Raw genomic sequence first — 23,981 nt, 5'->3', positions numbered from 1 at the left:
ACCAGAATTAGAAAGAACATCGACGAAAGTAGTAACAGCACTAGCAACGATAACAACTGCTACAACAACTTACAGGAATGCTGACGTCGAGAAAGAATACTCTCATGAATTACTATAAAGAACAGCGATATCTTAGTCTAGTTCTACTATTTTGTCATTCGATTTGCTGTCTGAGACATAGAAAAGAACATGCGATGGCAAGGCTTCGATGCTGTCGACGATAGTTTAATTTTATGGAAATAATAACAAAATAAGACAAAAGTTTTTTTTTTTGTTTCTGTTGGACCCTTTTATTTATTAGTTCAAATCACAAGAGTATATTTACCTTTCAGTCACTTAATAAGTATCACTCAGACTTTAAGGAAACATAAGTGACTTAATCGAGTGTACCATGATCCTAAAACAAAAGATTTACCGTTAATTAGAAACGAATACAAATCTTTCTGTACAGCTTTGTAATTAATAAACATGTAACTCCGGAATTTGCTGAGTGCTTAGATCATTGTGAATTATAAATAAATAAATAAATTTGCATTTTAATAAATTTTGAGGATTTTGCTACTTTTACAATTTTTGTGGTAAAAATTGCACTTCATTTCCGGAGTCAATTGCTTCCTATCTCTCAATAGTTTAATAAAACGATCCTCTAAAGATCGCTTTAATTTTCTCTCTCCACAAATTCTTTCTTTCTTTTTCTTTTCTTATTCTTCTCTTTTCAAATTCTCTTTTATCAATATTATAACATTTTCTATCACAATACATCCATTTGTATAATCCAATATTCAGTTATCGTCTTTCCCCAGTTTTTCTCCCACGTTTACATACAAAATATCGAATGATTGAAATGTTTTTGCTTATCGAATTTATTGTTTATTTTCTAATAGTGCAGCTAGCTATTCATCTCTTTCTAAGGCGAACGAATTTAGCAGAGCTGTTAGAACGTTACACTACCTTGCGATACAACCGCTTACTCGGTCGCCTCCCTTCTTTTCTGTGTGAATAAAAATATCAGGTAGTATTACTGGTATAGTATCAGACAAGACGCCTTGTCTTATCGCTTGGGCACTTTTGCATGCTAATTAAACCGCTCGCAACGGCACAATAATAAGATACAGACATTCCAACATAAGGCGCAGAGGTTGGAGCGTCGGAATCAGAATAATGACGTAGTGAGTGTGATTTCTGGACCGGATGTGTATTGTTTTCTTGAGCAAGACACTTAATTTCAGGTTGCTTCACTTTACCTTAGTGTAAAAATCAGTTGAGACGTCACTGGTGCGAAGCTGTATAGTTCTTTGCTTTTCCCTTGCATAACATCGCTGGCCTGGTAAGGGGAGGCTGGTATGCATGGATGACAGCTGGTCTTCCATAAGCAAACTTGCTTGGTTTTATGCCTTGGAGGGGAAGTCCGTTCGTGCAATCCCATCGTCACTAATGACCGAAGACGTCTTTACTGTATAAAATAAAGTCGGAAAATAACTAGTGCATCAAAAGCTTTAATTTCTTCAAATGTGATCGTTTTAATATAATCATTGAAGATCATAATTCTGAAATGGATATCCATAAAATACGCCGGAAAAGCTTTTAGAGAGATGTCAAAAAAGAAGAAGGCAAACATCATCTCACCGTTGTTCTTCCCGTAAATCATAATGTATGATACTTGAAGCATGCACATCTCTCATTGCTTTGGACAGCACTGGAAAAAGGAGAGAGTTGCATTCATGGCTACACAATGTTTTAAAAATATGCTTTTAGACTGTGTGATATGACAGCATTAACTGGAAGTTGTCGAGGAGTTTTCCTATAACAAATTATCAAATCGGAAAATAAGTGTAGTCTATACAGTATATAAGTCATCGATATAGGTGCGTGCGGCAAATGTGCGGAGAAATACTTACACTCTCAATCTATATACCAGTTATATGTGTTTTACAAGATTTTCACTTGTAGTAAAATGCTTGTGTAACCGTGAAAAATGAAAATAATGGTAAGGGAAGACTTATTTTCGAGAGGGTTTCATGAAATAATTGAATACACAAACAATTGATATGCTCTCTAAACATTACAATGTCACCGAGTGAGGGAAGCAATTATCTTTTATGCTGTTCAACTAGAAACATGCTAGGTCATCGAGAATTTAGAACTTTTTTTCTTTTTCTTTTTTTTGTCCGACATACACTAAACGAGTAACACTTTCCTCTATTCTGAAATAGGTCGAGAGGTACATTTCCTTACAGAGTACCACAATACAAATGTATTACCAGGAACATAATACCATTTACCACGAATACACCTGAGATTTTTTTTTCAGTTGACTGTCCTTTTAGAATAATATATGAGCTAGTAAAGACTATAACTGAGAATGGCTGAGTATCAAGTCTAGCTTCAGAATTAGACGCAATGATATGAAAGGTAGACAAAGAAAGTATACCTTTGGCGAATGAGGAAAATATCGGCTTCAAAGCTGAATGCCAGAAACATAATTTCAGCAATAAGTCCAAAAAGCAAAATACATCAAAAGAAGCTGATGGTGTGTGTTTGGTGGTCTGGCACAGGTGTGATCCATTATGATTTCATTAAACCTGGGTCATGAATTAGGGCCAAAGTATACTGCAGCCAGCTGGACCAAATGATACAGAAACTTACAAAAAAAAACAAAAAAACAAAAAAAAACAGCCTATATTAGCCAACAGATCCACTCCTATTCTAGTGTAAGACAACGCCAGACAACACGTCGCAAAAATGACGTTGGCGAAACTACAGTGATGATCAGCCTCGGTTACAAATGAACAGCCATCATCATCATCATCAATATGTATGCATGTATGTATGTATGCATGTATATATATATATATATATATATATATATATATATATATTCATATTCATACAACTGTATTTATATCTATATCTATGCCTATATATGTATACACGCGCACACACGCACACTCACGCAAACACGCACACACACACACACACGCACACACACACACACACACACACACACACACACACACACACACACACACACACACACACATACGAGTATACAAATACACTCACACGAACTCATCCATCAATCCGCAAATGACATGTATTCAATTAGCAAATAATTAAATACCGATATCAAAAAAAAAAAAAGAAAAAAGAAAAATCTACATATGACATACTAAGAGCTGCAACAATTGCGAAATCCGAAATGAGATAGATAGGAGAGACTTTATAGAGGAACTGTCCGCGGTTACCCAATAACATAACTCATTGTAAGAGTATAATTATTACGGTTCAGAGAATGCTCGCCAGTTATTCTATGAAAGTGGTGAAGCATATATATTTTTCTGTCTCCGTTCATTTTGCTCAGGTTTGAATGGTGACAGTTCATAATATTGTGTTTGAAAGTTTTCCAGCGTAAAACGCTATTAAAGTTACGTGTTTATTACCTAAGGGAAGTAACTCTTATATTATTACGAAGTTACGACCCTTGTTTACAAACGCATAAACTCATGTTTCTAGATTTTAACGATATTAATTCTTAAGTGGAGAGGAGCAAAAATGAAAGATTCTTACTTGGTCGCTTGACCCGATGGACATAGCAGCCAAATGTCCTTCAAATCTCAATCTACCGTCTTAGAAAAGGAATTGCACTGTGTGTAATATAATCGAAGTCATAGGGAAAATATGGACGTGGTAATGTTGAATGTAAGCGTCTGATCATAGTTTACCTGGAAATAGCAGGGCTCATGTTAAATCACCACCACCACAAGCGACGACGCTCACCCGCCGCCACCACCACCATCACTACCACAGCAGCGATCGGCGCCACTTCCGCCGCCGCCACCGCTTCCGCTTCAGCCACTGCAGCTTCCACTCTCGCCGCCGCCGCTTCTGCCACTGCCACTTCCGCCACCATCACCGCTACTTCCGCCACCATTACCGCCACTTCTGTTGCAACCGCTGCCGATGTTGCCGTCACCTTCATCACCACAACGACCAAAGAAACGACAACGCAGCACCTGAATCAGGAAGAACATCGACATCAGTAGTAACAGTAGTAGCAACAATAACAACTACTACAACAACTTACAGAACTGTAGACGTCGAGAAAGTATACTGTCATGAATTGCTAGAAAGAACAACGAAATCTTAACTGTATTTCTACTATTTTGTCATTCGATTTGGTGTCTGAGACAGAAAAGAACATGCGATGGCAAGGCTTCGATGCTGTCGACGATAGTTTAATGTTACGTTAATAACGACAAAATATGACAAAAGCTGTTTTTATGTATTAGTTCAAATCACAAGAGTATATCTACCTTTCAGTCACTTAATAAGTATCACTCGCTTGCTCCGACACAATTTGCAAGCCATGAAAGAAAGGTATCCCTACATAAGTACCATAGTGCAATGATTAGAGCGTCAGAATCACAATAAAGAGATAGTGAGTGCGATTCCCGGACCGGGCTCTGTATTTTGTTCTTGAAAAGACATTTTATGTCAGGTTGCTCCACTTCAGCTACCTGTAAAAATGAGTTACGTCGTCGATGGAGCCAAGTTGCATCGGTTTTTGTTTTTCCCTTGGATAACATCGGTGGCTTAAGTGAATATTGCTGGAAAAAAATATGTGAGATTTTCTGAAGAAAGAAACACAGAAAAGTGAGACTGAAAGTACTATACTGGCATCATGACTATACTTGATCAGGAATTATAAGGGTCAAGCTCAAGAATGAGAAAGTCACTCCGCTGTGCCGCATCTGTAATAGAGTGAACGAAACCATTTTCCATATCATGAACGAATGTCCTAGACTTGCCCAAAACCACAAGTTTGGGCAAGATGATGAACTAGCGGAAGTTCCACATTGGAAACTGTACGAAAACTGGGGGACAAGAAATATGCAAGGCATGGTATGAGCACAAACCTCATAAAGTCTGATGTCGGAAACCTGCAAAATCAATTGGAATTTCCCAATACAGACAGATCATGTGCTAGAGCATAACCGACAGGACCTAGTGGTGGTGGACAAGATGCACCATATGTGCCATATAGTTGATGCTGCATGCTCTCTAAAATAGAAAATAACCCGGATGTGTAGAATTAGGAGGGTTCAGATAGTGCAAATTATTGTTGGGTCCTTGGGGAAAATATCAGAAGGCATCAAGAGGAATATAAAGGAAAACAGAAAGCTGCTGCAAAAGTTTTGGCTCTTTGGCCCAGCCTCAATAACCAGGAAAGCATTAGATAGTTGTACAGAATAAATAGCAGGATGCTGTAGTCTCCAGGCAACAAGCCCGCCACGTTAGTAAGACTCCAGAAAAAGAAATCGAGAAAAAATACATAATAATAAACTATAATAATATAAACGAAAGCCTGTTTTTCTGTCTGGGTTCCTTGCATCTCAGTCAACATTTGCTCTACATAGACATATTATACCTTGTTGGATTTAGGATGATACTGGGATTGGAAATCTGCCCTTCATTTGATTTTTGAATATCCAGCATTGGGATCTGATTTAATCGAATTTGTGTTGCTATTTCTAGCTGATTCACGCCATCTTAGTTGGCGTTTGTCCGATGGCATCAGAGATAAAGAGAGGAGATATATTACTTTTTGTTTCGTTAATTTTACGTCGAGATAAGAACTTTGCGACAAGCTGGCCAACAGCTGGAATTCAATTTGGGACTGGAGCAATAAAATGATAGAAATACACAATTAAGTCTCATCATACAGTTCTATATTTAAGAAATGAGGAAATAAGTACGTTATTTACATTATTTTCATTTGACGGATATTTGTTCTCATATTATTTGTTGTTAACACAGATTCGGTTGATATATCCTCCAGCCTTCATCAGGTGTCTTGGGGAGATTTCGAACCTGGCTTCTCATTCTTAAGGTATTTGTCGATGTTGTTGTTGTCATTATTATTATTATTATTATTATTGTTATTATTATTATTATTATTATTATTATTATTATTATTATTATTATTATTATTATTATTATTATTATTATTATTATTACTTGACAACCTATGCTGGTGTGTTTACGTCCCCGTAACTTAGTGGTTCGGCAAAAAGAACCCGATAGAATAAGTACTAGGCTTACACAGAATAAGCTCTGGAATCGATTTGCTCGACTAAAGGCGGTGCTCCATCATGGCCGCAGTCAAATGACTGAAACAAGTAAAAGAAATATGAGATCACCATATCGTACATATATGGTTTTGATGTATGTGCCTGGTGCACCCTTATCAGAAGGGTAGCCCTGATGGGTATGCTGGACTTCGTATATTTTACCAGTGTTACTTTGATGACATATACCGTCATTATGATATCTCGCACCCTAAGAACTAGTATGAATACCATCCACAGTCAGCTACTGAGAGAGATGTTACCTTCCTGATATCAAGTTACCTACTGATAGAAAACTTCAGTCAAAGAATAACTATAAAAATAAATGACCCTTGAGATTGAGATATCTAGGACGTAACAAGTAAAAACCAAAACCATTCCTGGTTGTGGGTGCCCTGAAAATGATCCAGAAAGATAGTGTCGATTTTTTTTTTTTTAATCAGATCCCAGGGAAACCAACAATTTACGAAGTTCGAAAAGTTGTGATGACATCAACCGCTCACCTTCTCAGAGAATTTCTTTCTCTCTAATATATAAATGCCTTAGGTCTCTGGTTGAGACCCGGCCGGAAAATAAAATAAAATGGAAATCACATAAAAAAGGGTGGAAAACCCCCCAGAAAATGATCCTTTCTACAATAAGCACATATTCTGAAATTTTGTGAGAAAGTGCTAGTCGCTTAGATCGATCGTAGTACTTTACTGGTACTTATTTTTTCGAATCGCTACAATAATTCCTAACAACATAAACTATAGGGGCATTATATCCTTATTTAATTTAATCTAACTTAATTTAATTTATTCAGTAGAAGACCTCTTTCATTTACCATCTTATACTACAATTATCTTTCTACATCGTTCTCTCAAATCCTTATTTATTTCCTCTAGTTTTCTATAATTCTTTATTTCACTCTACGTTTAGCTCATGTTTCCAGTACAACAATTTAATTAAATATCATTTTCAAGCAAACGCATATTTTATAGAAACCAATAATCGATATTCTCAATTGTACAAACATTAATATCTATCTGTTTACTTCTATACTCACATTTAAGCATATTCGTACTTCTCATTAAACTTACAATTTTAAATTTTACATCCTAATCGTTACAATATATGAATTCATTATTCTGGTAGCTATCAGCAAAGACATGCATCTAACATGCACTTGCAGCCCTCATTATGTACCTTATAGTCTATAAGATTATAAACCTGAATCCCATCTCATTCTCTTTGCCTCTTCCATCCTCTACTTAGCATAGTTGTTTCCGTCTAATAAACATTGCATTGAACATCATATCACACAACTAGAGACTAGTAAGTATATTTTATCCCGTACTTCACTTTTCTCCTGAAGCTCTAGGCCCCTATTCACATAATTGACCCGTTTGGCAGGTCTAGCTAACTGATAATTCTAATTTACTTGCTGGTTACGCTAGAGCATTTTATATATAGTCTCTTTCACTTCATTTCACTCAGTATCCCCCTTTCCTATACATATATTGTCTTTCTCTTTGCATTTATGCATGTATATATATTTTGTATATCAAACATAAGTTCTTACATTTATTTTTTTAACCGCATAATTGCCTCTGTCTGTCTGTCTGTCTCTCTCTGTCTCTGTCTCTCTCTCTCTCTCTCTCGCTTTCTCTCTCTCTCTTTTGCTTTCGCTTTCTCTCTCTCTTTCGCTTTCACTTTATCTCTCTTGATTTCTCTGTCTCTATATATGTGTATATGTGTGTGTGTGTTTGTGTGTGTGCATGTGTGCGTTTGTGTGTATGTCTGATATCCATAATACCTCTGCTTGTTATGTAGCGTGTTATCTTGAGATTTTAACTACCATAGCTAAGCAATAAAAATGTTTTACACGATTTGAGCATTCGCTATTCTACAGAAAAAATGGCGAGGCAAAAGAACAAACGGGTAAAATATAAATCTTAATTTTTACCAGTGGACATTGTGAGTAAACATATCCATAGACTGCAAATATTATTATATTATATGTCTGTATAAAGATTATACATGAAGGGAAAAAGCCACTAAGTGGTTTTTCAACATGCTAAAAATAGGAGTTGAATACCAAACCACGACAAAACAAATTCTTATTTTAGCACGTTGAATTTTGGCGGGTAGGACAAATTGAAAGAGTCATTTAAAATATTTAATTAAGGTAAGGTGAATTTAAAGTCTTACTGATGCTTCTGGGATATCCCAAGTAATAGGCTAGCATGTTCGAACACTGGGTATTCCGTCATCAGAGACAAGATAAGTATGCATGAAAGATCTGCACAGGGAAACCCACAGTTTATAAAAAATAAAATTGTAGATAGAAGAACAAAGAGTAAAACAGTAGACATAAGAATACAGATAGCTCATCTTCTTCCAGAGGATATGGAGGTTGGTCCGTACTTTCATGAAGGTATAAGCTTTTAGGTATAATCCCAGGTAAATCCAGGCAGATTTTGGCAGTATGTTGAAGGAATAGAATTAAGTGATTCCCTAGTATGAAAATGGTCCACGTGGGTTTATAGAGTGAGAAAGAAAGACATCATGATAGAGATATGGGTTGTGTACACGTGTGTGTCTATATGTATACATGGATACTTTTACACACTCACACACACACATACACACACACACACACACATACACACACACACACACACACACACACACACATATATATATATATATATATATATATATATGTATGTATATATATATATATATATATATAATGCGAGAAAGTTAGGAGTTGAGGATTCAACTCACTAAGGGATAGTATCTATCCAATATATTGCTAGGAGGGTACCCAATTATTGCTACACTAGTGTTAAACAAAGTGCAATAAGTGGGTGCGGGTAAAAGGGGGGGGGGTACCAGCACTTTGTGTTTTTTTTTTTTTGTCACTTTAACTATGAATTAAATTAATGAATTCATCGGGAAATACTGTCTGCAAGTAGTTGGGTTCAGCATGTTATCCTCCATTTTCTAATTGATATATATATATATATATATATATATATATATATATCTTCTACTTCCTCCCTTTGTTTCTCCCTCTACCACTCTCTCTCTCCCCCTCGTTCTTCCTCTTTACTACTACGTATCTCGCTTTACCCCTCTCGTTCTTCCTCTGTTACTACTACGTATCTCTTTTTTCCCCCTCGTACTTCCTCTCTTTTACTTTTCCTCTCGTTGCTCACCTATTCTTCTACTTCCTCCCTTTGTTTCTCCCTCTGCCACTCTATCTCTTCCCCTTACACCGGCAATGTCACATGCTTCCGGTCAATAATCCTTTTCTTCCTTGGCTGTCGCCGAGCTAACACGCGAACCACTTTGTCCCTACTTTCAAGTTCGTGTCTCACAGCGTTCATACACAAACAATTTTTCATGTCTGGCCGTAAAGCCTTTTCTGTTTGTTTTCCTGTCTTGTTTTTTATCCGCCACGACATTCCTCCATGGCAAGATTTAATTTGTGAATACAAATTTAATTTGCGGTCCATGGGAAGAGCTGTTTTAACGATGCGTCCTGCCTAGCTCTTCGAAACGCCGGTGTTAAAACGGAGGTAGCTGATGAAGTAGAATGTTGTCTATGTGGCTTGTGTGTTTTCTCGTCTTTCTTTTGTTTGCAATGTCCTGTACCCAGATATGCAACTATACATACAGGTGGATGTCGGTATGCACATACCTGTACGTATATATGCATATACTCTTTTACTATTTATATATATACACACATATATATATATATATATATATATATATATATATATATATATATATATATATATATATATATATATATATATATATATATATATATATATATATATATGTATATGTGTGTGTGTGTGTGTGCGCGCGCGTAATATACACATTTATCCACGCATTGAAAAAGAAATATACATAATTACAGAAGTACTTGAAAAACACCAGCATAAGTAGATTCACACGAACACCATAGCAACGAAATTGGTATGTAGACAGGTCCAAATACACATTTATGCATAGATACATTGCAATACAGTTTTCTTTATCTGAAGATATAAATTTTTACCAATTTTCTAAAATTTCTTGTCAACAAAGCAAATTTGTCCATCATAATTTGACTACAAGATTTAAATAATAACATGGCTTTTGACAGGAAATTAATTTACTCTCGACTTTTAAACATTTTACTGAATCAATAAAAATCAGTGGACTTCAAGTGAAATTAATGGAAGTGATATTAAGTAAACATTTTGAAGACCAAATTTGTTCAATAGAATCTTTTATGTTTTATCATGTGTTGAAACACAGAGCAAACACATCATAACAATACTTTCTAACGAACGGCACTGCTAGAAATCCAAAGAAAGTGATGAGGTTCCACGATTATACAGATACTAATAACAGGAGAAACATTTCATTGCCACTTAGCCACCGAGCATTATGTGTTCCGGATATCAGTTATGGGATCAAATAAGACCATGGTTAACTCTGGCTTCAAAGTTTCTGGAGTGGTGCCGATTAAATAAAGTACCAGGCAAATACTGAAGTTATTTAATCATCTTCACTATGTACTAAAATATAGTGGATAGCTTCTAAGAGTTATGTTGAAATACCGCCAAGCTGAGTAGAGTGTGAAGTAATGTTAGGCGTCATGTATATTGGTATCATATTGTTATCATCTATGTATAAAGCGGCGAGCTGGCAGAATCCTGGGTACACCGGGTAAAATGCTTAGCCACACTTAGTTCGCTTTACGTTCTGAGTTCAAATACAGCCTAGGTTGACTTTTCCTTTCGTCATTTCGGGGCTAATACGAACCACTTGAGTACTGGAGTCGATATATTCGACTTACCACCTACCCTGAAATTGCTAGTATTGTTTCAAAATTTGAAACCATTATGGCCTATATGTAAGGCGGTGAGCTGGCAGATTCGTTGGCACACCGGGAAAAATGATTAGCAGCATTTAGTTCGTCTTTAAGTTTTGAGTTCAAATTCTGCCAATTCTTTGCATTTTATCATTTTGGGGTCGATAAATTAAATACCAGGTAAGTAGTAGTTTCGATGTAATCGACTATTCCCACTCATTCAAAATTCCAGAACTTGAGCCGATAGTAGAAAGCATTAAACACAGTAGAGAGGTTAAGATGTTTTTTTTGCATACATTTGTCCCATATTCGATGAAGTTGCATGGTATTGTGTGCACGAACCTTTAGCATGCTTCTGATACGCTAAAGTCTTATTAGTACAATTGGTCATATAGAAAATAACTGGATTGTGTCTTTGCGCTTTTCAAAGGATCAGCTTTGGTGCTCTAATTAGTCATAATCCGCTTAAGATGCAATCCTCGAAGTGTAATGTTTTTAACAACTGCAAATACGTGCATGCACACACACACACAAATATATTCGAGCACGGAGGCAAACATTTACGTGTCTGTTTGAAGTAAATGTGTACCCCGCCTCATGCATACATATACTCCAGGGTAGAGACACCGAAGCAAAAGTTACTAATGCATACCGCCCACTTCTGGGTCTACGTTGTTTATCAGGTTGTGATCTGTGTCATCTCATCTCGTTCAAGTTTTGTGCTTTCGTAGAATTCTCAACAATCAGTTTTGCCACATGTAAATACACACATACACACAATCACACACATTTACGTATTTCTCTGTATGTGTATGTGTTTATTTATACACATATATATGAAAGGTGAAGTATATGGATATCTATCTATCGACACACATTCACACACATGTATGTATGTACATGCGAAGGGGTGCTGAAAAGCTCCTGGCTTTGGGTAGATGAAAACACTGCAGAATCAGTTAATTATAATTTTATTTAACATATTTGCTTCTCAGATTCAAACACTTACGGCAGCGGTCTTTCTGTTTTGCTAAGTTCTCCAACTAGGCCTTCCACGGGCCCCTGAAAGCCAGAAACTTTTCAAGCACACAGAACGATGCATTTAAATTTGCAAGAAGGAAGAATAAAATGCTGGTATACCACTTTTATTCGCTGATGAATTCATTCCCTTCACATATATACGGCTGTTTTTTGATCATGTGAAAAAAAAATATTTCGGAAAATACATGCGTTTCGTGAATAACTCTTCTTCCAGTTCGTGAATAACGCTTAGAATATAAATGTGACTTATTCTCTTTGTCTGTTTCAGGTTCCTACATTCATATTTCCTCTATCACAGAATGGTAAAAATACTATTGTAGAATTAACAGGGATTAACATATCAACAACGGGAATCGGTGAAATAGCATCGGGAGAATGGAGAATGGGTAGAAGAAGGAAGGAAGGAATAAGATAAGGTAAAAGAAATAAAAGACAAAAGGAAAATGGGGTGATTCTAGTGTCTATTGATTTCAAATGGTTGGTCATGTGACTTTTCTTATTCTATGGAGTTGTGCGACGTTGTTACGACTATGGAGTGAAAAGTTCTATTTTTGAATTGCAGTCAAGCTCAATATTATTATGATAGTAAATTCGGAAACAGCAACTCATAAATTGAGGAGATAGATTCAGGAGTAAAAATTATATTGCATCAGTACAAATACGTCTTCAAAACTAAAATAAAATACGATATAAATCAAATTAAGGAATCAAATAAATGGGTAAGAAATAAAATTATATGGAAGAGATAAAATTTTACATAAACAGCTACTTGATAATGTCACGCAAAACTGCGAAATATTTAAAGCGCGTATATATATATATATATATATATATATATATATATATATATATATATATATATATATATATATGTACGTCTTATTTTCCATTTGTTTCTCTCGTTGTTTGCATACCCAAATTTGTCTACGTATTTCATGTTGTTTACGTTTTCTGACGTTCTGTACCCATATATGCACATATATATATATATATATATATATATATATATATATATATATATATATATATATATATATATATATATATATATATATATATATGTATGTATGTATGTAGGTATGTATGTATGTATGTATGTATGTGTGTATATATGCATACATATATTATTTATATTATTATATGATTGAACGCAACGCATCCATTTCCAAGTATGTATACACATACACACACACACACAATTATATAACAAAATAGATGATAAATCATAAAATATCGCAGACTCATAAATCTACATAATAAATTAGATATCTTTCAATAACGACAAGGCTTTATAACAACTAACATCCATAAAGAAAAAATTACATCTATATTGGAATGCAGTTTAATTATATAGCTAAATCCGAGATAGGAGTCGTTAGTAAGAAAATGTTGAAATGTATATCAAGATAAGTATTAGGAAAGCACTAACGCCATGTAGTGAAATATCAGTATAGATATGAAAGTCTGTCTAAAATCTAACAGCATTTGGGATACGAAAAGAATTCCTCGGTCAAACACTTTTAATATCAACAACTTTATACAAAATACGTTAAAATCATCGCATGTGATTGTACTTGAGAAATGTTATTAATACATGATCGAGATACAGACTTAATAATACTTGCTACTATAAGCACAAGGCCTGGAATTTGTGGGAGGGGACTAGTCGAGTACATATATCCTAGTACTTTACTGGTACTTATTTTATCGACTCCGAAAGACGTTAAAGGCATAATGCCAACTGAACCTGAAACCATGGGCTCTGCTTTGTAGAAGTTATTCTGCAGCACAGACCACGAATTAATGTTTCAGCGATTCATTATACATGAATCACTGTGTCATGGTACAGGGGTAACTTGAACTACTTGCGGAAGAAAACAACGAAGAAATATGCAGTTCCCTGCGCCTGGAAATTTGAAACATAGCAAACAGTTGTTTAACTAAACGTTAAACAATCAAGCCCTTATTTTGGAACTTGACTTGTGACTTGCGTGGAAAAGTGGAAAGAAAAACGTCGAAATCTACATTTGTACACCTACTTACACATCGAAACACAAATGTTTGAAGAATTCAAACAAATCTAGGCATGTAGGAGGTGAACTGAAAACAAATATCCCTAACTGGAAAAATAAAGTGTGATTTGAAATTGTCTCACATTAAGTTTCTTTCTGTCTAGCATACATTTAACACTGTTTTTTCTCTTTCATTATCTTATTTCGTTATTTCGTATAAGAAACAGCCTCCCTTTCTCTTATAATAACGCTCTTTGGCATTGTGGATATATAAATTATTTATAATTCAATGTATCTGATATGTTCTTTTCCGGTGTAACAGAAACACACATAAAAATATTTACACTAAAACACACACTCACATTATATCCCATATGTTCACATCTGCGCTAGTGAAGAACAACTTGTATCTTTCTAGCATACGAAAAACGTTAACATTTACACATTCACCTTTTCAAAATATATTTTGTCACCTTATTTGAAGCCACGCTGTGATATGAGGCCTTAATGCGTGTATCGACACAAACATCACAGATATATATCTATTTCATATTTCAATATGAATATAAATATCCACCAGCACATTACTCTATTAAGCGCGTTATATTTCATAATATTTTGAATATTATTGAATATTGTAAGTTCAATATTATCAATAATATATATTTTTAATAACTGAATAAATATTTAATACATGCATACATATGTGTGTGTGTGTGTGTGTGTGTGTATGTGTGTGCGTGTGTGCGTGTGTGTGTGTGTGCATACGTACGAGAAAGCGAGAGAGAGAGAGGGAGAGAGGTTGGAAGAGAAATACTGTGAGTAGATTAATGGATTGGGTTGAAGAATATTTATTGATAACTAAATGTATAAACTACTCAACTGCAATTTGGATCCTATCAAAGGAATCACTTTTTCAGGAGAGCTCGCCAATTAATTCACCAGTAATGCGCATTCAATTTTTAAAGTAACACGGTAATCAATTTTATTTATTTCAAATTTATTATCGGGCTCAATTATTAGCTTTGAGTGGAGTAACATTTCATATTTATTGAAACAGTATTAGCTTTGAAAAAATTAATTTCTTTTACTTTGTGTTTTCACATTTGCTTTTCCTATGCTTTTATGGTAATGCGCTCTGTTTGTTTCTTTTTCTTTCAACGTTTGCAATAGTGAAACTCTTGTGTGAGTATTCTCTTCGTTTCAGGCTTGATAATTGCCTGAAATTGAATATTGGTTTTGTAATTAATTTAAAATGCATTCCATTTCACTATCGTATTAGGAAGTGAAAAAAAAAAAAAAAAAATGGAAATATAGGAATTATAATAAATAGTAAACAACATGTCAATACATTACTTCCGTGAATATATCACATGGTTTTCACTTTGAATTCCGTGATTATTTTCTCTGTATTCGAAAACTGATTTTAATCAGCACTAAACTTCCTGACAAACATAGATTGTCGTCCTAACCAATACAGTTAGGACAACATAACTTATTACAGGCTTCATTGATCTTGAATTCTTTACGCGTAAAAAATACTTGCACAACGAATAGCTGAATAAACCGTCAATCTATATATTCCTACTTCATTATTTCGATCAATTGAAAAATAAGATATACTATCTATTTAGGTTATTTTATAATTTATTTATAATTACTGATTTCCTCTATCCTTTACACTGCGTTATCCGTCCATGAAATGAGGAATAAAGTGCTTGTACATACAAATATTTGACATGAAAACGAATGTTAATATCGGCACAGGCTTGGACCTGGTTCCATTCTCCATGCAACGCAGACAGAGTAACTATCTTCTAATGTAGTCTCCCCCACTCCCCACTCTTCCTACTCTTCATCTACTTCCTCCAAGAAGAAGAAGAAGAAGGAGAACAACAGCAACAACAGCATGAGCACACGAATGTCGTTATCCTCATTCTCCCTGCTACACTTCTCGTCATCATACTGAATCATGATCATGATCGTGATAATGATGATGATGACGATGATGATGATGATCATCATGATCATGATCATGATCTTCTTCTTCTTCTTCTTCTTCTTCTTCTTCTTCTTCTTCTTCTTCTTCTTCTTCTTCTTCTTCTTCTTCTTCTTCTTCTCCTTCTTCTTCTTCTTCTTCTTCTTCTTCTTCTTCTCATCATGAGTACCTGGAAAAAGTCCCCTTAGCTAACAAATACCTGACAATGCAAATAGATCTGTTTAAAACGCTACGTTAGTATTTGGAACAAGTATGAAGGATAGTTGCGGTTTGGTAAACCCTGCGCTCTCTCAGATAGACGAAGTCTGCATTTCTTGGCTTCATTTATGAATACCTTTCGCCAAAATGCCACTCAGTTTGATATTACATTTGATCATCAGTAGACATATATAGACTGCTAACGTCATGATTATCTCCTTGTTTAGTTGAATTAAATGTCAAAGTCGACTGAACATTTCAGAGCTTGAAAAGGACACTCTCATGGAATGCGACCAAATGAGACTTATTTTTCAATATATTCACCCTGGCTGTTCACACACTTCTCCCACCTGTATTGCAGTGCTTGGATCCTATTGGTGAAGAATCATTCATTCAGTTGGACATAAAATGAAACTACACATATGACGTGATCATCACTGCGATATAGAGTCCTATCCAAGTATTTTTCATGCTGGAGAATAGATGATAGTCAGATGGCGAAATTCAGGAGACCAGGGAGGGTGATCAACCAGTCGGCAGACTCAGTCATGCACAGCACTCTTCGAAACGAATGCTTGAGCGATCTCCTGATGAAACTAGACAACTAACGTCAGTATTCTTGGGTATTTGTTTTTGATAGTCTTTCGTAACTGTCACAGCAATTTGGCATAATACTCTCAATTGATGGCGTGACGCTTTTGAAGAGAGTAAATAAGCTTAATGCTATGTGCATCCCAAAAGCTGAGGCCATCATCTTTCCTGCAAATGAAACGACGACTTTGGCCTCATTTGGAGCGGATGAGGAGGGGTGTTTCCACAGCATGAATTATCTCTTTGTCTCTGGATTAAAGTGATTAAAACAAACTTCATCGTCGTTCGCTTAGGAAACATTGAAGGAAAGAAAATGAATCTGCCTCAATGTCAGATTTTCACGTGATATTATCGGCCTGGTGCACTTTTGATCTGGTGTCAGTAGATGTGGCATCAATCGAGTTGAAACCTTTGTCATGCCAACTTCATTATGCAGAATATTCTCTGCTCCCTCACGGGGTATGCTAATAGCATTGGCTATTTGATTGATAGTCAATCGCCTGTCAACCATTCCCATGTGCTGAACGCGATCAATGTTTTCCTCAGTGATGGCAGTTGCAGGACGCCCTGATCCTCGGTCATCTTCAAGATTCTCTCTTCCCTACCTAAATTTAGCGACCCGCTTTTGTACTGTTGATAAAGCTGGGGCAGCATCCTTTAATGTACCAAGCATATCAGGATGAATGTCTCTGGGGGTTAAACCCTTTTTTCTATTGTAAGTTGATAATTCCATCATACCAAATTGTGAGAATTTTCAAGAGAAGTCGCTACTAATTACTTTTGGAGTCTTCGTTGAAGAGTCAGATATCAGTTTACTTAGAAGTGCAGTTTACCAAAAAATGCAGTAACAATGTAATTATTAATAAGATGATTTGAAATTATTGAGCCCAAGTTCACAACTCTAGCATCACTGCTTACACTTTTCTAGAATTAGCTTAGATAAGCTACTATATGTTAGAATGTGTTATAATTAAAAGTTACGTCTTACTATACTTTCTAATTATATTTTATATAAATAATGGTAATTTCCGTTTTCTGCATATGATTCAATCTTGAAATATGACGTAACCTCCACCATCAGCAGAATAAGATAAAAAGAGTCTTCTATGCATCACTAGAACAAGCATTGTAGCATTAAGGAAGCTCGAAAGAAAAGAAAGTCTCCTTTCTCGGGACTTTATAGGAACACTAACGGACCTCTGTATCCAAGTTCTGTCATCCCCAACAAAAGAGCAGTGGACTTGCGCAAACAAACTGAAATCATAGGGTAAAAGCGATACTGCTACTGTGCACAGACTGTTATATCTTGAATCTACTACATGCTCATTCTGAATTACTGACCGCATTTCGAACGCGGGTGGATATAACAAATTTCATAAAGTATGGTAACGGTTAATTGGATTTTAAATGCTCTGGCGCTCTGCCCTCACTTTGGTCATATAAGCTGATGTTATATCCTGGTTTCGAATGTAAATCTTGAGAATTTTTAGTCAAAAGGCGAAACAACAAATAGATTTTAATAGATTATATTTATGAATGAAGTATCTGCTTTCATTTTTGAAACAGCGCACGCTAAATTTTAAGTGTTGTCTATTCAGATAATGTTTTAAATTATATTCTAGACATTAAATGAACTTCAAGGACTTTAATTTTTCTATTTAATTCTATTCACAGAGCTTTTCAAGAACAACAAAAGTAATTAAAAAAGCTATATTATTTATTTTATTGCCCAGAGAAGGTTTATATGAATCTATCTATCTATCTATCTATCAATCTATCTATCTATCTATCTATCTATCTATCTATCTATCTATCTATCTATCTATCTATCTATCTATCTATCTATCTATATACATAATTAAGGGATCAGCAAATATTTGCTTCACCATATACCGAAGTTCAGAAATAGCAGCTAAAAAAGCTGAGAATCCCACAGATAGCATCACTTGTAACTCACAAAGGCAAAAACAAAAAGAAAAAAACAATGAAAAACTAACCATTCCGAATTGTTTTTTTCTTCTTGTTTTTGCCTTTGTGAGTTACAAGTGATGCTATCTGTGGGATTCTCAGCTTTTTTAGCTGCTATTTCTGAACTTCGGTATATGGTGAAGCAAATATTTGCTGATCCCTTAATTATGTTTATAAATATATATGAGCTTTTAAATAAGTTCTCCACCAATAATGGTGCTTTCATACCGATGGGCTTGGTAAAAATTATTAACTGTTAATTGATTTATTAATTAATAAATTGATAATCCTTTACCCTTTTAATTTGTAATAATTATCTATATATATATATATATATATATATATATATATCTTCATATAAATGCATACATACATACATACATACATAGATACATATGTATATGTAAGTATGTATATGTATATATATATATTCACCACTCACAGGTACATATATATACATACATAGTCACCCAAGCACCCGCATAGACATTTCGAGGGATATTCCAGTTAAATATGTAATTTTGAACTTTTCATAACAATAACTATATTTAATTTCATTTCTAGAATTTTAAGTATATGAAAAGTTAAACGTTCATGATTGAGTTTAAAATACAACCTCGCAATTCGCTCGCATATATATATATATATATATATATATATATATATATATATATATATATATATATATATATATATATATATATATATATATGTTGAGCAGAGTGCTGCAAACGGAAACAAGAAAGTAAAACTAACGCTAGCAAATCATCATAATTGAGATGTGATATATATCTTCTTGAGTTAGTTGAAAGCATCTTCAGTAAAAGAAAATAACCTGAAAGTTGTTTTAAAAACGTCACGATCTTCTAAAATGTCCAATTTGTAACTTCAATAATATACCTATATTTTTTGATAGCACGCTGACGTGCCGTACGAATAAGAAAAAGAAATCTGTAAAGATCGATAAACTATAGTTCGTGCCATTCAGATGAACGACAAATATTTACTGTCTTCGCTGTGTACTATTTTGGCTTTAAATATACTTTGAAATATCTGTGGTAGTAACCAAGAAAGTTCGCGAAAAAAAGTATTCGTTAAGAGAAAACGTAATGTCTCTCTTTTCTTCTCCGTTACTCTGGCTTTGTCTCTGTACTGCATATATGTATACTTGTGTGAGTGTGTGGACAAGCATGTGTGTTCATATAACCACATACATATATCCGGATATTAATACTCACCAGATATATGTGTGCAAGTAAATGTGTGTTCTTGGATGTGTGTGGCTGTGCGTGTATGTATGTGTAAATACATACGTACACATATACATACACAAATGTATATTCATATACACATGTCAGTACGTATATATTCGTCGCAGATTAGCAGGCTTTCTATGATATAGATGCTTACATATGATATATATGTGTGAGTGTGTGTGTATATATATATATATATATATATATATATATATATATTTATATACATACACACACACGAACATATATAGAAGTGCAATGCCCCAGTGGTTAGGGCAGCGGACTCGCGGTGGTAGAATCGCGGTTTTGATTCCAAGAACGGGCGTCGTGAGTCTTTATTGAGGGAAAACACCCGAGGAACCACGAGGCTCCGGCAGTGGGGCGGGGGATGAACCCACCATGCCGCACTCATTCACCACGACTTACTCTCACGCTTTCTTTCTGTTTCTGTTGTACCTGTATTTCAAAGATCCACCCTTATCACACACTGTGTCACTCTAAATCTCACCGAGAACTACGTTAAAGGTACACGTGTCTTTGGAGTGCTGTGCTCAGTCAGTTGCACGTTAATTTGACGAGCAGGCTGTTCCATTGATCGGATCAAGTGGAATCCTCGTCGTCGTAACCGACGGAATGCCACGATATATATATATGTATATATATATATATATATATACATATATATATATATATATATATATATATATATATATATATATATATATATATATATATATATATATATATATATATATATATATATATATATATATATCCTTTTAATTGTAATAATTATTCACTCCCTGATAGTAAACCGCAGATTTTCTGCGGCATTGCTTGTGACGCACATGGTAATTTCTTGAGGAGGAATAGTGGAGTGGCTGGCCTATGTAGGTTCGGAGGTGTTCTCAAGTTGTGCCGATGCATGATGTTCACTCTGTCATGCATGCACAATTGCTAGCACCGTCGAATATACAACTTGAATATCATACTGATGAGGAAATGGAGTGTTATCGCTCCTAAGTCAGAAACGCGTCTATGATTAACTTCGACTGGTTAGTTTTCATTGTTTTTTCTTCTTGTTTTGCCTTTGTGAGTTATAAGTAATGCTATCTGTTGGAGTCACAGCATTTTAGCTGCTATTGCTGAACTTCGGTATGTGGTGAAGCAACTGTTTGCTGATCCCTTAATTATATTTATAAATATATATATATATATATATATATATATATATATATATATATATACGTACATATACGAATGTGTGTGTATGTGTGTATTTGGTGTTAAAAGTTCTTAAAATGTCCAGTGCAGTTCATTTTGTATTATTCACTTTTCCCTGCTTCAATCATCATGGAATTGACAGTAGATGCTGATTTACAATATATATTCAGGTATACTATATGCTCATTGAATTAGCCTTTCACACTATTCATTACTTCATATGTCCATATTCGTATGCATTTGAAACTTATATATCAGCAGCATGGAGCGTCCATTGTCTCGTATATATATATATATATATATATATATATATATATATATATATATATATATATATATATATACAGAGAGAGAGAGAGAGAGAGAGAGAGAGAGAGAGAGAGAGAGAGAGAGAGAGAGAGAGAGAGAGAGAGAGAGCGAGAGAGAGAGAAAGAGAGAGAAAAAAATAAAGAAACCAATGGCAAAGTTAGAAATATATTTTTGGGATAAAGTCTTACAGCTGTTTCAGGGAAAATCCAATGTATCCTTTCATTGGAGACGGTAATAGTAGTACAATGGATTATTACATCTATAAGAGATTTGTAGTAAGAAGTGAGAGCGATGCGCTGAAAAAGAACCAAGAAGAAACAGTACTTGGAGTCTAGCTTCATTCCAGCAGTAAACATCCATGTAAAGGATCCTTGTGGGTATTTTCCGGAGATAATTGTAGTAGCAAAAGTGGATACATATCATATCGTATCCGGAGTACTCTGTGTGTTGTTTACTAAAAGGATAGCCCAAATCAAGTGAGAGATGTGTGTAGGGTAAAGAGGTCAAGCCTTAAGACAGGAAGGAGGGGGGAAGAAGTAATTCAAGTGAGGAATAATAGTAAGCAGTTGTATGGTCAGTTATTCTGACAGGACCGAAAGGAGAAGTAGAGGGAGCAAAAGGAAGAATGTGGAGATGTAGGCATAAGTTTAGTAAGGAGAAAGGAATGTGAGGAGGTAATGTGGAGAGGTATTTATATTGTGTGTAGTGTCAGGCTATGAACCTATTAGTGGTGAAGGTGTAGGTGGCATTCTAAGAACAGTATTAAAGGAGAATAAGAGAATAAAATTCGTAGTGATATGTTCTAAAAATAGAGCTAAACCTATTTTCAAATTTTAAAAGTATGATTCTATATCTATTAGACCCTAATTGGTCTGAGCTTTAAATTGAACAAATACAACAATGCTTTAATCCTCTCTCTAGGCATGTGTGCTCCCCTGCCTCCGATTATTATTCAATATGCTCCATTGAGTCATAATCCACCTCTTGAAACACATTTACCTATTTCGTACACAAAAAAATGATACGAGACCTCACCTCAGTGTAATAAATCGTTATTTCTATTATTCGGTGGTGCCTCTACACTGACGCTAGCTCTCTGTTAATTAAACTCATGTTCTCTTTTATATTTAAAAGTACAAGCTAGCAATAATAAATTTCACAACATTTGTAATGTTATTAGAAATGTTAAGTCAATGGAAACTTTTAAATTTTGCATGGCATAATCACAGTAACAATCGTTAAGTAACATTTTGTTACTTCTAAATTGATAATGAGTTATAAAGAATGGAGCTGATAAGTTATTTCATATTCTGGTATATTTTTGTCGTTAAAAAAATTACTTTACTTACATTTGATTATTTTCTAAAATTTGTACTTTGGAAAGTATTGTTTCATATAATCATTACTAAAAATATAAATACTAACATAGTAGTGAGTAGTTAAAAATTGTAGAAGCGAATATTTAAAGCATTAAAATAAGTGAATATTGTAAAAATGCTTCAGTAATATTTAAAATGTATTCACCACATATATTAAATCGTTGGGTGCTATTGAATTTTTTTTTTAAATATTAGAACGTATTTATTATCATGAAGTAAACCTGTAAACTTGACATTTTTAGAGAACAACGTAGTAGGGCTCAAATATAAGTGTTTGATCAACATTAAAAATAATAAAATGATTTATCAAATTTGAATTTGAGTAACTAGATAATATAAGGCACCATAGATTTAGTAGAAAATTAAATATAACAGATGAACACGTCTCTATACCATATAAAATGGGATCTAGTTTTGTTCGAAAATGCTAATCTTTCTGAATATACGCAAAAACCGAAATATTTTCAAATGCAAATATGAACTGCAGAATCAGAAATTTAATTTTCTGCATCAAATGCCCGAATTGTGAAGAGACAGACTGGGAATGCATTATCGGAACTCTCACGTTTGCGCCGGCAGTAAATTAGGGACCCTGATGTCCGTCAGATCCATTTAAGCAACCATCTGGCAAACTGTGATCAGGAGAAAATAATAATCTTTCCATTCTACAAACTACACAACTAAAATGAAATCGAGAGAAAATAATTTTATCGATAAGTTCAAACCCTTTTTAAATGGATAATAACAATATCAGTTATAGTAGCGGTGATAACTGTAACGATAATAATAAAAATAATAAGTACTTCTGCTATTATTGCTACTACCATCGTTACCACTAACAACGACAATAATAACAGTGATGGTGAGGGTGGTACTGGTGTTAACCATGTCAGCATTGTCTGGATTAAATGTAAAATTGCTGGAAAATTGTAACAATAGAATTCAATGAAAACAGGAATGATGTTTACAACATTCCAAAATACAGCCAAACAATTATTCCTTCAGGAACGTATGA

At 34.6% G+C, this 23,981-nt stretch overlaps 1 long non-coding RNA gene across 1 annotated transcript; it reads right to left on the bottom strand.

Moving 5' to 3' along the window:
- Positions 1–275: 275 nt before the first annotated feature.
- On the bottom strand, positions 276–3,867 carry LOC149136510 (uncharacterized). The gene is made up of 3 exons (XR_016240907.1): positions 3,723–3,867; positions 1,245–1,453; positions 276–397 (listed from the first exon to the last, which is right to left on the bottom strand). It is a non-coding gene; the product is annotated as an uncharacterized LOC149136510 (long non-coding RNA).
- Between the last annotated feature and the right edge of the window lie 20,114 nt (positions 3,868–23,981).

This window comes from Octopus bimaculoides, chromosome 3 (assembly GCF_046866305.1).
Source record: "Octopus bimaculoides isolate indiv1 chromosome 3, ASM4686630v1, whole genome shotgun sequence".
Lineage (NCBI taxonomy): Eukaryota > Metazoa > Mollusca > Cephalopoda > Octopoda > Octopodidae > Octopus > Octopus bimaculoides.
The sequence above is the reverse complement of the archived record's forward strand: the minus strand, read 5'-3'. Positions and strand labels throughout refer to the sequence as shown.